This window comes from Chiloscyllium plagiosum, unplaced genomic scaffold (assembly GCF_037043375.1).
Source record: "Chiloscyllium plagiosum isolate Xiang-an unplaced genomic scaffold, Cpla_swu_hap1 HiC_scaffold_42, whole genome shotgun sequence".
NCBI classification, from domain to species: domain Eukaryota; kingdom Metazoa; phylum Chordata; class Chondrichthyes; order Orectolobiformes; family Hemiscylliidae; genus Chiloscyllium; species Chiloscyllium plagiosum.
In genome coordinates, this window is record NW_028270180.1 from 45,876,711 (window position 1) to 45,890,574 (window position 13,864).

A 13,864-nucleotide genomic window follows, 5' to 3' on the forward strand; every position below is an offset into this window, starting at 1 on the left:
GTAAACAATCAAGTCATTCCTGGGTTATCCAATTGTATGATGTACATCGACAAACCTGTGCTCTTTTAGTCACACAGGGTAGGAACATTTGCAGCCTTTATTGGAACTATTTAATTGACTTTGGGAGGCAGGCTGGTGATAAACGTGGCTAAGCGTGAATTCATCAAAGTCCGAGTCATGTGCCTGGGCCATGTTGTCAGGCATGGACATATGGTCCCAACCATAACATTGACAAAGAGAGCAGGACTATGATTCCTGGCAGTGAACAAGTTTACCAGAAGTTTGTACAAAATTGTAGTAATGTGGTTGCTCCACTGACTGACTAATTGAAGAAGTGCTGGATATTTTAGCGGACAGTAGAATGTCAGAAGGCATTTGCCAGCCTGAAAGCTGTGTTAACCACTGGCCTTGTGTTAGCTACACCTAATTACACAAAGCTACTCGAGATCGCTATTGATGTGGGCGTTGGTGCTCTATTCTTACAAGACGGCGATGAGAAGATAGGAAGCCCCATTGGTTATTTCATCAGGAAACTGAATATTTATCAGAAATATTCCATGATTGAGGAGACCGTGAGCTTGGTGTTCCAACATTTATATTGTTAGTAATGGGTCTTGTACAATTGTCTGTACTGATCATAACCCATTAAAGCTTTTGGAGAAATGTAAGGACTGCGCTTCCAGATGGTTTGCATGGAGCTTATTACTGCAGCCATTCAATTTGAAACTTATACACGTGGCAGGATGAGAAAATGTAATTGCTGACGTGTTGTCACAACTTGGATGATGTAAGATGGAGGGATTTGGTTGCAGGAGTAAATGGACAGAAACAGGATGCAGTAATGCATGGTTACAGTTGATGCAATTTGCGTATATTGTCGCGTAATAATAGATTAAGACTAAGGGTTTTAAAATGAAATAATCTTTGTCTCTTATTAATGTTGCAGTAGAATTACAACACGGGTACGTAACCAACAATGCTGAAACTTGCCCAGGGATGTCCTGTACACACAAAGAAAACAGAACAGATTCCACCCAGCCAATTAACGCCCCATCAGTCTATTCTCGATCATTAGTAAAGTGATGGCAAGTATCATGAACAATGCTATAAAGCAGCACTTGCTCAGCAATAAGCTGCTCAGTGATGCCCAGTTTGGGTTCTGCCAGGGCCAGTCAGCTCCTGACCTCATTACAGCCTTGACTCAAATATGGACAAAACAGCTGGATGCTTGAGGGAAGGTGAGAGTGACAGTCCTTGACATCAAGGCTGCACTCGATTGAATGTGGCTTCAAGGAATCATAGGAAATCTGGAATCAATGGGTGCAAACTCTCTGATGGTTGGAGTCATACCTGACACATAGGAAGATGGTGGTGGTTGTTGGAGGTCATTCACCTCAGGGCCAGGACGTCTCTGCAGGAGACCCTCAGGGGAGTGTCCTCGGCCTGACCATCTTCAGCTGCTTCATCAATTGCCATCCCCTCCATCACAAGGTCAGAAGTGGGGATGTTCGGCGATGATTGCACTATGTTCAGCACCATTCACGACTCCTCAGATTCGAGTGTCCATGTTCAAATGCTACAAGATCTGTACAATATCAAGTCGTGGGCTGACAGGTGGCAAGTCACATTTCCATCAAAAGTAAAAGACAATCCAACCACTGCCCCTTGGCTTTCAATGGTGTTACCATCACTGAATCCCATAATGTCAACATCCTGCGGGTTATCATTGACCAGAAACTCAACTGCACTTACCACAAACATAGTAGCTACAACAGCAGGTCAGAAGCTAGGAATACTGCAGCAAGGAATACTACAGCCTGTCCACCATCTACAATGTACAAGTTGGAAGTGTGATGGAATACTCCCAACTTGCCTGGATGGGTGCAACCCCATCAACACTCAAGAAGTTTGACACCATCCAGGAAAAGCAGCCCACATCCACAAGTATATACTCCCTCCACCACACATGCTCAGTACACACTGCTGCGACGATCGACATGATGCATTGCATAAATTCATCGAGGATCCTCAGACAGCACCTTCCAAACCCACAACCACTTCCATCTAGAAGAAGAAGGGCAGCGGATGTGTGAGAACTGCACTATCTTCAAGTTCTCCTCCAAGTCATGCACCATCCTGACTTGAAAATATAATGCCGTTCCATCACTGTCACGGGGTAAAAGTCTTGGAATTCCCTCCCTAATGGCATTGGGGGTTAACCCACAGCAGGTGGACCACAGTAGTTCCACCCAGCAGCTCACCCCCACTTTCTCAAGGGCAACTAGGGAGACACATAAAATGCTGGCCAGCCAGCGACACCCACAACCCATAAAATGAATAAAAGATAATAGTTCATTCTGTGTGAGAGAGACAGAGATCGAGAGATCGAGAGAGAGAGAGAGAGATCGAGAGAGAGAGAGAGAGAGAGACAGAGAGAAAGACCATCTCTCTCTCTCTCTCACTCTGTGCGTGCGTGTGTGTGTGTGTGTGTGTTAGAGAGAGAGAAACACTATGCCTGAGAGTTTGTGTGTGTGTGAGTGAGTGAGAAAGAGAGAGAGAAAAAGACCATGCCTCTGCGTATGTGTGAGAGAGGGTGACAGACAGAGAAAGACCATATGTGTGTGTGTATAAGAGAGAAACACTATGCCTGAGAGTGTGTGTGTGACTGAGTGAGTGAGAAAGGATCACCATGCCTGTGTGGGTGTGGGTGCAAGAGAGAGAAAGACCGTGTGTGTTTGCGTGTACATGAAAGAGAGAGAAATCATGCTGGCGTGTGTGTGAGAGAAAGAGAGACAGACAAACAAAGACCATGTCTGTGCATGACAGAGGGAAAGACCATGCGTGTGTGTGTGAGTGTGTGTGTGAGGGAGAGAGAGAGAGAGAGAGAGAAAGAGAGAGAGAGAGACTGTGTGTGTGTAAAAGAGAGAGAAACACTATGCCTGAGAGTGTGTGTGAGAGAGAGAGAGTGAGTGTGAAAGAGAGCGAGAAAAAGACCATGCCTCTGTGTGTGTGAGAGAGAGAGAGAGACAGACAAACAAAGACAGTATATGTGTGTGTATAAGAGAGAGAGAAACACTATGCCTGAGAGTGAGTGAGTGAGTGAGAAAGAGAGAGAGAAACACATGCCTGTGTGCGCAAGTGCGTATGTGTGTGTTTGTGTGTGTATGTGTGAGAGAGAGAGAAATCATGCCTGCGTGTGTGAGAGAGAGACAGAAAGACAAAGACCATGCTGTGCATGACAGAGGGAAAGACCGTGTGTGTGTGTGTGTGTGTGAGAGAGAGAGAGAGAGAGAGAGAGAGAGAGAGAGAGAGAGAGAGAGAGAGAGACAGAGAGAGAGAGAGAGAGAGAGAGAGAGAGAGAGAGAGACTCTGTGTGTGTGAGACAGAGACTCTATGTGTGTTTTTGTTTGTGAGTGTGTGTCAGGGGGGCAGGGGGAGTGGGGTGTGTGGTGGTGTGAGGATGTTGTCACTTTAAAAAGGTTACTTTGGCCTGTGTTTTTTTGAAGAGGGATTGTAAAGGCAGAGGTGCCAAAGAGTCTCGAGTGCCTGTAGGTTTTTTCTTAAAAACAGTTTAACAATGGAAAAGGAGTGGCCAGTTCAGGTTCTTCTAGTTTTGAGTGAGCTGCAGCAATTCCAAGATGTTTTGAGTATCAGAAGGTTGCAAGCTTCAGTAATGATTCCTAACTGAGCACTCGGACATTTCTCTGGATGTTGTTCCCTCCGCCTGTAAGAATATGAGTTTGAATTTACCTTTTTGCCAAGGGGTGTGTTTATGAGATGTTACAACATTGGATCAGGAAATGGGTAAGTTACTGTATCAAGTAGTCGGTTATGTTTTCCAATCGTTTAGTTATTCTTAATGCCACTTTCTTTTGTTTGTGTTTCAACCGTAGTGTTTAAATAAATTCTGTTTGGCTTAATGCAGAGTGCTTTATCCAACAATCACACCTGGAACATCAATGTTACATTTCCTTTAAACAAAGAAAACCTTATTTGCCCTAACTATGCCCCTCATGATTTTACAAACCTCTATAAGGACACCCCTCAGCCACCAATGCTCCAGGAAAAACAGCTGCACCTTCTTCAGCTTTTCCTTGCCGCTCAAACCCTCCAACCCTGGCAACATCTTTGTATATCTTTTCTGAACCCTTTCAAGTTTCACAGCACCCTTCCTTTAGGAGGGAAACCAGAATTGCATGCAGTATTCTAAAAGTGGCCTAACCATTGCCCTGTATAGCCGCAACATGACCTCCCAATTCCTATACTCAATGCTCTGACCAACAAAGGGAAGCATACTCAATGCCTTCTTCACTATGCTGTCTTCCTGGGACTACACTTCCACGGAACTATGAACTCTAAGGTTTCTTTGATCAACAACACTCCCCAGGATATTACCATGAAATGTGTAAGCCCAGCCCTGATTTGCCTTTCCAAAATGCAGCACCTTGCATTTATCTAAATTGAACTCCATCTACCAACCTTTGGCCCATTGGCCCATCTGATCAAGATCCCGTTATACTCTGAGGTCACCTTCTTCGCTGTCCATTACACCGACAATGTTGGTGACATCTGCAAACTTAATCCATATACCTTCTATGTTCACACCCAAATCTTATAGCAGTGGATCCAGCACTGATCCTTGTGGCACTTCACTGGTCACAGGCCTCCATCCGATAATCAAACATCCACCACCACCCTCTGTCTTCTACCTTCAAGCCAGTTCTGTATCCAAGTGGCGTGTTCTTCCTTTATTCCATGAGATCCTACCTTGCTAACCAGTCTCCCATGAGGAACTTTGTCGAATGCCTTACTTATCTTCATATAAATCACGTCCATCGCTCTGCCTCACTAATTCTCTTTGTTACTTATTCAAGAAACTCAATCGTTTGTGAGACATGATTTCCCATGCACAAAGCCATGCTGACTATCCTTGCCTTTCCAAATACATGTACATCCTGTCCTTCAGGATTCCTTCCAACAACTTGCCCACCGCCGAGGTCAGGCTCACTGGGCTGTAGTTCCCTGGCTTGTCCTTACCACCCTTCTTAAACAGTGGCACCATGTTTGCCAACCTCCAGTCGTCCAGCACCACACCTGTGACTATCGATGATACAAATATCTCAGCAAGAGCGTTTACCCACCTTTATATATTTTTAGACATCCAGCACCTCCTGTTCTGTAATCTGGACATTTTCCAAGATGTCACTATCTATTTCCTCACATTCTATATCTTCCATGTCCTTCTCCACAGTAAACATTGATGAAAATACTTCGTTTGTATCTCCCCCACCTCTTGCGGTTCTACACATAGGCTGCCTCGCTGATCCTTGAAGGGCCCTATTATCTCCCTAGTTACCCCTTTATCATTAATGTATTTGTAGAATCATTTTGGATTCTCCTTAACCCCATTTGCCAAAGCTATCTCATGCCCCCTTTTTGCCCTCATTATTTCCCTCTTAAGTATACTCCTAATGCCTTTCTACTCTAAGGATTCACTCGATCTATTCTGTCTATACCTAACATATGCTTCCTTCTTTTTATTGACAAAACCCTCAATTTTTATAGTCATCCAGCATTCTTCACAACTACCAGCCTTGCCTTTCACCCCAACAGGAACACACTGTCTCATTATCACATTTTTGAAAACTTAATCATTTTCCAGCCATTCCTTTACCTGCAAAACTCCGCACCCAATCACCTTTTCAAAATTCTTACCTAATACTGCCAAAATTGTCCTTTATCCAATTTAGAATTTTAACAGTTAGATCCTGTCTATCCTTTTCCATCACTATTTTGAAACTAATAGAATTCTGGTCGCTGGCCCCAAAGTGCTCCCCCACTGACACCTCACTCACCTGCCCTGCGTTATTTCCCAAGATTAGGTCAAGTTTTGCACCTTCTCTTGTAGGTTCATCCACATACTGAATCAGAAATTCTTCTTGTACACACTTAACAAATTCCTCTCTATCTAAACCCTTAACACTACGGCAGTCCCAGTCTACAGTTAGAAAGTTAAAATCCCCTACCATAACCACCCTATTAATCTTACAGATAACCGATATCTCCTTACAAATTTGTTTCTCAATTTCCCACTGACTTTGTGGAGCTCTATAGTACAGATCCGAAAAAGTAATAATCTCTTTCTTATTTCTCACTTCCACCCAAATGACTTCCTGGATGTATTCCCAGAAATATCTTCCTCAGTACAGCTGTAATGCTATCCCTTATGAAAAACGCCACCCCACCCTCAGTCCCCGCCTCCTGTCTTGCCTCCTTTTCTATCCTTCCTGTAGCATTTGTATCCTCGAACATTAAGCTGCCAGTTCTGTCCATCCCTGAGCCATGTTTCTGAAAATGCTCTCATATTCCAGTCCCATGTTCCTAACCATGCCCTGAGTTCATTTGCCTTCCCTGTTAGGCCCCTTGCATTAATGTAAATGCAGTTTGATTTATCGGTCCTACCTTGTTCTCTGCTTTGTCCCTGCCTGCCCTGACTGTTTGACTTGCTATTCTTCCCAACTGTACCAGTCTCAGATTGATCTCTTTCCTTACTATCTCCCTGGGTCCCATACCCCCACTTTATTACTTTAAATCCTCCCAAGCAACTGCAGCAATCTCCCTCCAATTCCCTTCCAATTCAGGTGCAATCCATCCTTCTTGTATAGATCACTCCTACGCGAGAAGAGCTTCTAGTGATTTAAAATGTGATCCCTTCTCCCATACACCAACTCCACAGCAATACATTCGTTTGGACACTGCCCTCCCTCCCCTTCCTGGGGCTCTCCATCAACAGTGACCGACTCAACACAGACATCTTCTACAAACCCACCGGCTCCCACAGCTAAACAAGGACAGAATCCCCCTGATCTTCACCTTCCATCTCACAAACCTCCGGATACATTTCATCATCCTCTGCCATTTCCACCTCCTACAAATGGACCCCAACACCAGAGATATATTTCCCTCCACACCCTCATTTGCTTTCTGTAAAAATCATTCCCTCCGCAACTCCCTTGTCAGGTCAAAACTCCATACCCCACCAACCCACCCTCCCCTCCTGGCAACTTCCTCTGTTACCACAGGAATTGCAAAACCTGTGCCCCGAACTCCCTCTCACTTCCCAAATGCCCCAAAGGAGCCTTCCACATCCATCAGAGCTTTCGCCGCACTTCCACACATGTCATTTACTGTATCCGTTGCTCCCGATGCAGTCTCCTTTACATCGGGGATACAGGTCGCCTACTTGCTGAGATCTTCAGAGAAAATCTCTGGGCCACCCGCACCAACCAACCCAACACCCTGTGGCTGAAAACCTCTCAACTCCCCCTCCCACTCTGCCAAGGACATGCAGGTCCTGGGCCTCTATCACTAAATCCTAACCACCCGACACCTGGAGAAAGAATGCCTCACATTCTGCCTTTGGACATTGCAACCACACACTATCAATGTGGATTTCACCAGTTTCCTCATTTCTCCTCCCCCTCAACATCCCCCCCAATCCCAACCCCAACCTTCCAATTGGCACCGCCCTCATGACCTGTCCTACATGTCAATCTTCCTTCCAACCTATCCACTCCACCCTCCCCTCCCCTTCCACCTTTTACCTTTGCCCCAACTCCATCCAGCTAATGAACTTTCAGCTACCTTACCCCAGCACCCCCCCCTTCCATTTATCTCTCCACCTCCTTGGCTCACAGCCTCATTCCTGATGAAGGACTTTTTTCTAAAATGTCTACTCTCCTGCTGCTCAAATGCTGCCTGACCTGTTGTGTTTTTCCAGCACCATGTTCTCGACTCTGATCTCCAACATCTGCAGTCTTCACTTTTTCCTAGACGTTCATCTGCTCGATCCTTCTATTCCTAGCCTCACTAGCTCACAGTATCGGGAGTAATCCAGATATTACTACCCTCGAGAACCTCCTTTTAAAATTCCTGCCTAACTTTCTTTCTCCTCTCTTCAGCATCTCATCCTTTTTCCTTCCTGTGTCATTGGTTCCAGTGTGCACATTCACCTGCTGCCGGTCCCACTGCCCTTTGAGAATATTCTGCCTTGATCCTGGAAACAGGGAGGCAACACGCCATTCTGACTTCTCGCTGTCAGCCGCAGAAACATCTGTCTGTGCCTCTGACGAGAGAGTCCCCTCTCACAATTGATCGCTTGGTACCCGACATACCGCTCGTTACATTACAGCCTGTCTCGGTCCCAGAAACTTGGCTGTTCATGCTGCATTCTCCTGAAAGTCAATTACTCCCTACTTTTTCCAAAACAACATACTTGTTTGAGATGGGGTTAGTCACAGGAGACACCTGCACTACCTACCTCCCTCTCCTACTTTTCCTGGTTTTTCTCCCTTCCTTAAAACTACCATCCGTCAGATGCCCCTAGCTCCTGTAAATTCCTCATTGCCTCAAACTGCCGCTTCAACTGATCGATGCGATCTGATATGATTCAGAACCAAACACACTTACTGCTGACATAATCATCAGTATTAAGGAAACTCTCCCTAATCTCCAACAGCTGACAGGAAGAGCACATCTCTCCACTCAAGGCCATCTTTGTACCTTAACAACCTACAGAAAATAGCATAGTCTTATGCACTAAAAATAAACACTAATCCAGTCTAACTTAATATCTATGTTTCATATTTTTTAATTTTAATCAAAGGACAGATATAAAAAAAAAACAAAAAACAACCAACTCCATTCACTATTAAAAATGACAGCAATATTACACTTAAAAACCATGCACTTATCTGCTCCTGTGCTGTGTGCTCTCCAACATAGTTTCTTCGGATGTCAGTTGTGAATTTTGATATTTGTCAATTTTTCTTCAACGCACCCCAATGTCCGGAAACACTTGAACTCAAACAGCAAAGGCAGTAACTGTGCAGATTCACTGCTGTGTCAGTCGGCAGTGTAGGTTTCTTTCTCTCTGTCTCTGTCTCTGTCTCTCTCCCTCTCTGTCTCTCTCCCTGACCATGTGGTCACTACCTTTGTTCACTTCCTCCTTTTTAAAGCGTCATTGTTTTGATCTTTTCTCTCAAACTTCCAAAACAATGCAACGGCTTAAAAACAGTAATTGTTGCTTGTGGAATTCGAGAAACTCACTTCCAACACCTAATATACCCTAAAAGCGAGCAGTTCTTACAGCCAAAGCTTTTCCGATCCTCCATCGTGGATTACCCAAATCCTGATAGCCTTTGCTCCATCTCCATGGCAATCCTTATCCCTCATCAATTGGTTCTCCCTGTTTCAGTTTGCTTACTTGTCTTCTAACTCTGACCAGTGTAGGGCAGAAATGTTCAATTTTGTTTTTCTTTTAGCAACATTTCGGTTTTGTTCAGTTCTATAACAATAATTCACTATCTTTTTTATAAGACCTTTCCACTTCTCTAATGGCTACATTTAATGCCTTCAGTTGTGAGGAATATTTGTCCGTATTCTCGAAGAAACTGAGCCCATCTTGTACCAACCTGGTTGAATGTCAGACGGATCAGGGCGTCAGGTATCATTCACCCTAGATGTACACTGTCAAGGAAAGCCCAGATTTCAGTCAGGTTTTCTCTTGTTTCTAACCAGCTATTCCTTAAGATACTGAAACTTGACTGTCCTCCAGTCCATTTCTGGAGTTCTTAATCCATGAACCTTCAACCTTCAGTAGGGCCAATGGTGAAATGCCACAGTGGGGGTGATCCCATCAAAAAGGAACTAACTTGCATCAGAGATGCTAAAATGGCTCAATATATCTAATGCAAAACTAATTTATTTGACTTTTATCCAAAATATTAAACCTGTCTCACACAGGTTCATGAACCTGAGCATAAACAGACTCAGTGAACATGGCTTGGGCCTGGATGTGGTTAACAGCACAATCTCATTGCTGTAGTTCGTTATGAACACGTCGGTGTCTCAGCAGGTGGAATGAGTGAGCAAACCCTTCTTACACACGGAGCAGGTGAATGGCCTCTCCCTGGTGTGAACTCACTGATGTTTGATGTCAGATGATTGACTGAACCTGGTCCTGCAGTGAGAGCCCCAGAAAGGTTGCTCATCATTGTGAACATATTGGTGGAACATCAGTTTCCTGGAACCTTTAAAGCACGTCTCACAGTCTGGACATTTAAAAGGCCTGGTTTCAGTGTGAACTCACTGGCCTCCCAGTAGGGCAGAAGAGTGAGTAAATCCCTCCCTAAACACAGCGTAACGAAATGGTCTCACGATTGTGTGAACTCACCGGTGTCTTTGCACATAGGATATGATATAGAATGCCTTTTGATTCGGATCGGGGAACAGTCTGGGTTTGCCGATATATCTGCAGCTGGATGACTGAATGAACGCCTTGCCGAAGTCAGAGCAGGTTCTCAACCTCTACCCAGTGTGATCTCGCTGGTGTGTCGGGAGTTGAAATGATTGCCTGAACTTAATGCCGCAGTGAGAACTCCTGAATGGTCTCTCCTCTGTTCGAATACGTCAATGGCACATCAGTTGCCCAGATTAAATGGCATTTTCCACAGTCTTGTCATTTTAAAAGTTCTTTTATCTGGGTGACCTCTATGGTCTGCCTGCAGTCGAGAAGACTGAGTGAATCCCCTCCCACACTTGGAGCAGATGAATGGCCTTTCCTCAGTGTGAGTGCATTCATGAATTTCCAGTTGAGGTGGGGATTTGAATCCCCCTTCACTTTCCTCATATTCCCATACTTTCTCCCAGCGTGACTGTGATTATATCTTGACAGTTCAGATGATTTCATCCACACACAGGACAGGTGCACAGTTTCTCCTCACTTGGTGTTTTCTCCTTCCAAGTTCAGAGTTGAACAATATACCAATCATAAAATAAAAATCAATCTTTCGAATTCTAATATGATACCTGGTTCTGTTTCCTGACCACAGACTGTCCCTTTCCCATAATCTGTGAAGCTAATTAAAGAGAAGGAAAGTGAGTGAGAGAAGACCACAGTCTGACTGAATGGTCCTCCCTGAGACTTGGCTGCAGGATGAAGTTCTAGGACATTCCTGACGAGGGCGCGCGATGTCTACCCCAAAGGACACAAGTGCGCAGGCGCCGATTGAGCAGATTGGAGCATGCGCACATTGACTGAAGGCCCCTTTTTCAGTCTCCAGACCATGGCGGGGAGGGGGTGGTTCCGGAGGAATAACAGAGCCAGCGGTGGGAGAGGTGGTGCAATCCGTCTTGGCAAAATCCAGTAAAGGCCCCGCGAACCGAATAAGTATTAGCGGGTCCCGCGGTTTCAGCCCTGAATTTAATTCCCGGGACCTGGGCCGTGGCCGCCATTTTGTTTGGGACGAGGCGCATGCGCGGTCATTCTGATGACGCACAGCGAGTGGGCGGGGCCTACGGCCCCAGTGACGGAGACAACGGAAATGGGGCGGGGCCTGTGGGACTGACCCGGGGCGGGGGGGACGACAGGCATTCACAGCTCTGGGGGGACAGGCATTCACAGCTCTGGGGGGGACAAACATTCACAGCTCTGGGGGAGGGGGGCGGCATTCACAGCTCGGTGGGGTGGGGCACAGGCATTCACAGCTCTGGGGGTTAGGCATTCACAGCTCTGGGGTGGGGGGACAGGCATTCACAGCTCTGGGGGTAGGGGGGACAGGCATTCACAGCTCTGGGGGAGGGGGGACAGACATTCACAGCTCTGGTTGAGGGGAGAAAAGGCATTCACAGCTCTGGGGGGGGAACAGACATTCACAGCTCTGGGGGAGGGGGGACAGACATTCACAGGTCTGGGGGGACAGGCATTCACAGCTCTGGGGGGACAGGCATTCACAGCTCTGGGGGTGGAGGGAACAGGCATTCACACCTCTGGGTTGGGACAGGCCTTCCCAGCTCTGGGGATAAGGCTAAGGCATTCACAGCTCTGGGGGTGGGGTGACACGCATTCACAGCAATGGGGGAGGGGGGACAGGCATTCACAGCTCTGGGGGGAGGGGCACAGGCATTCACAGCTCTGGGGAGGGACAGGCATTCACAGCTCTGGGGGTTGGGCACAGACATTCAAGCTCTGGGGGGGACAGGCATTCACAGCTCGGGGGTGAGGGGCACAGGCATTGACAGCTCTGGGGGGGGTACACGAATTCACAGCTCTGGGGGAGGGGCACAGGCATTCATAGTCTGAGGAGGGACAGGCATTCACAGCTCTGGGGGGGAGACAGGCATTCACAGCTCTGGGGAGGGGGGGACAGGCAATCACAGCTCTGGGGGAGGGGGGTAGGCATTCACAGCTCTGGGGGAGTGGGGGACAGGCATTCACAGCTCTGGTGGTGGAACAGGCATTCACAGCTCTGGGGGAGGGGGGACAGGCATTCACAGTTCTGGGAAAGTGGGGGACAGGCATTCACAACTCTGGGGTTGGGGCACAGGCATTCACAGCTCTGGGGGGACAGGCATTCACTGCTCCGGGTGGGGTAGGGGGGAGCAGGCATTCACAGCTCTGGGGGTGGTCAGGCATTCACAGCTCTCGGGTGTGGTGGGATAGGCATTCACAGCTCCGGTGGTGGGAGGGGACAGGCATTCACAGCTCCGGGGGTGGGGGAAGAGGCATTCACAGCTCTGGGCGGGTGGGGGGGAGGCATTCACAGCTCTGGGCGGGTGGGGGGGGAGGCATTCACAGCTCGGGAGTGTGGACCGGCATTCACAGCTCTGGGGGTGGGGGGGATAGGTATTCACAGCTCTGGGGCGGTGGGGGGGTCAGGCATTCACAGCTCGGGGGGAGGGGGGCGACAGGTATTCACAGCTCTGGGGGTGGGGGAGACAAGCATTCACAGCCCTGGGGGTGGAGACAGGCATTCACATCTCGGGGTGGGGTGGGGGGGAACATGACAGGGACAAATAATTCACCAATACTGGAAATGGTCTGAACTTCTCTCCTGTCCTGACAGTGATCACTTTTATAAACGTCTTTTACTGGGGATCAGGAGAGGGCCAGAGAATGGAAACTCAAACCAAACCAAAAACAGTCAAAATCTGATCCAACGCAATGAATCAGGAACTGAATGCTATCGGTGTTTGAACTTGGAAGTAGAATGTTACAACCAGATGCACAGCCTCGGAAAAGCTTTGCACTATCCACAGCAGACAGGACCTGGACAGCATGGAGTTACAGACATCTACAGCACAGAAAAAAGATCCGTGAGCCCTTCGGCAATTTAAATCAAACGCAGAAAAACTCACCTTGCCTCGTAATCTGGTAAAGGGACAGAGGACTCCAAAATACCACTGTTTTTAAAAAAAAATATCAATTTTATTCTTTAATCCTAAAAGTGAACATTAAACATTTTAAAAAGTGTATATTTTAACTGGGGAAAATTAAATTATGACGCGATCAGACAGGAGTTGGGATGTACAGACTGGGAGCAATTGTGCCATAGAAAGGGCACAGCAGACGTGTGGGGCAGTTGTTGCGAGTGATGCACAAATATGTACCTCTGAGACGGGTAAGAAGGGGTAACGAGAACAGAGGAGCTTCTCCTTAAAGGGAAGAAGGCAGCTTACGTAAGGTGGAGGAGGCAAGGATCTAGCACAGCTTTAGAGGATTACAGGCTTGCGAGAAAGGAGCTCAGTAATGGAATGAGGAGAGCCAGGAGGGGGCATGAAAAGGATTTGACAGGAAGGATTAAGGAGAATCCAAAGGCATTTTACACATACGTGAGGAATAGAGAATGATCAGGGAGAAGGTAGGGCCAATCAGGGATAGCGTAGGGAACTTGTGCTTGGAGTCTGAGCAGATAGGGGAGGCCCGAAATGAGTTTTTGCTTTGGTTTTCACTAAGGTGGGGGGAACCTTGTTGTGACTGAGAACTTTGAGGAGCTGGGATACAGGCTGGAACAGATCAGGATTG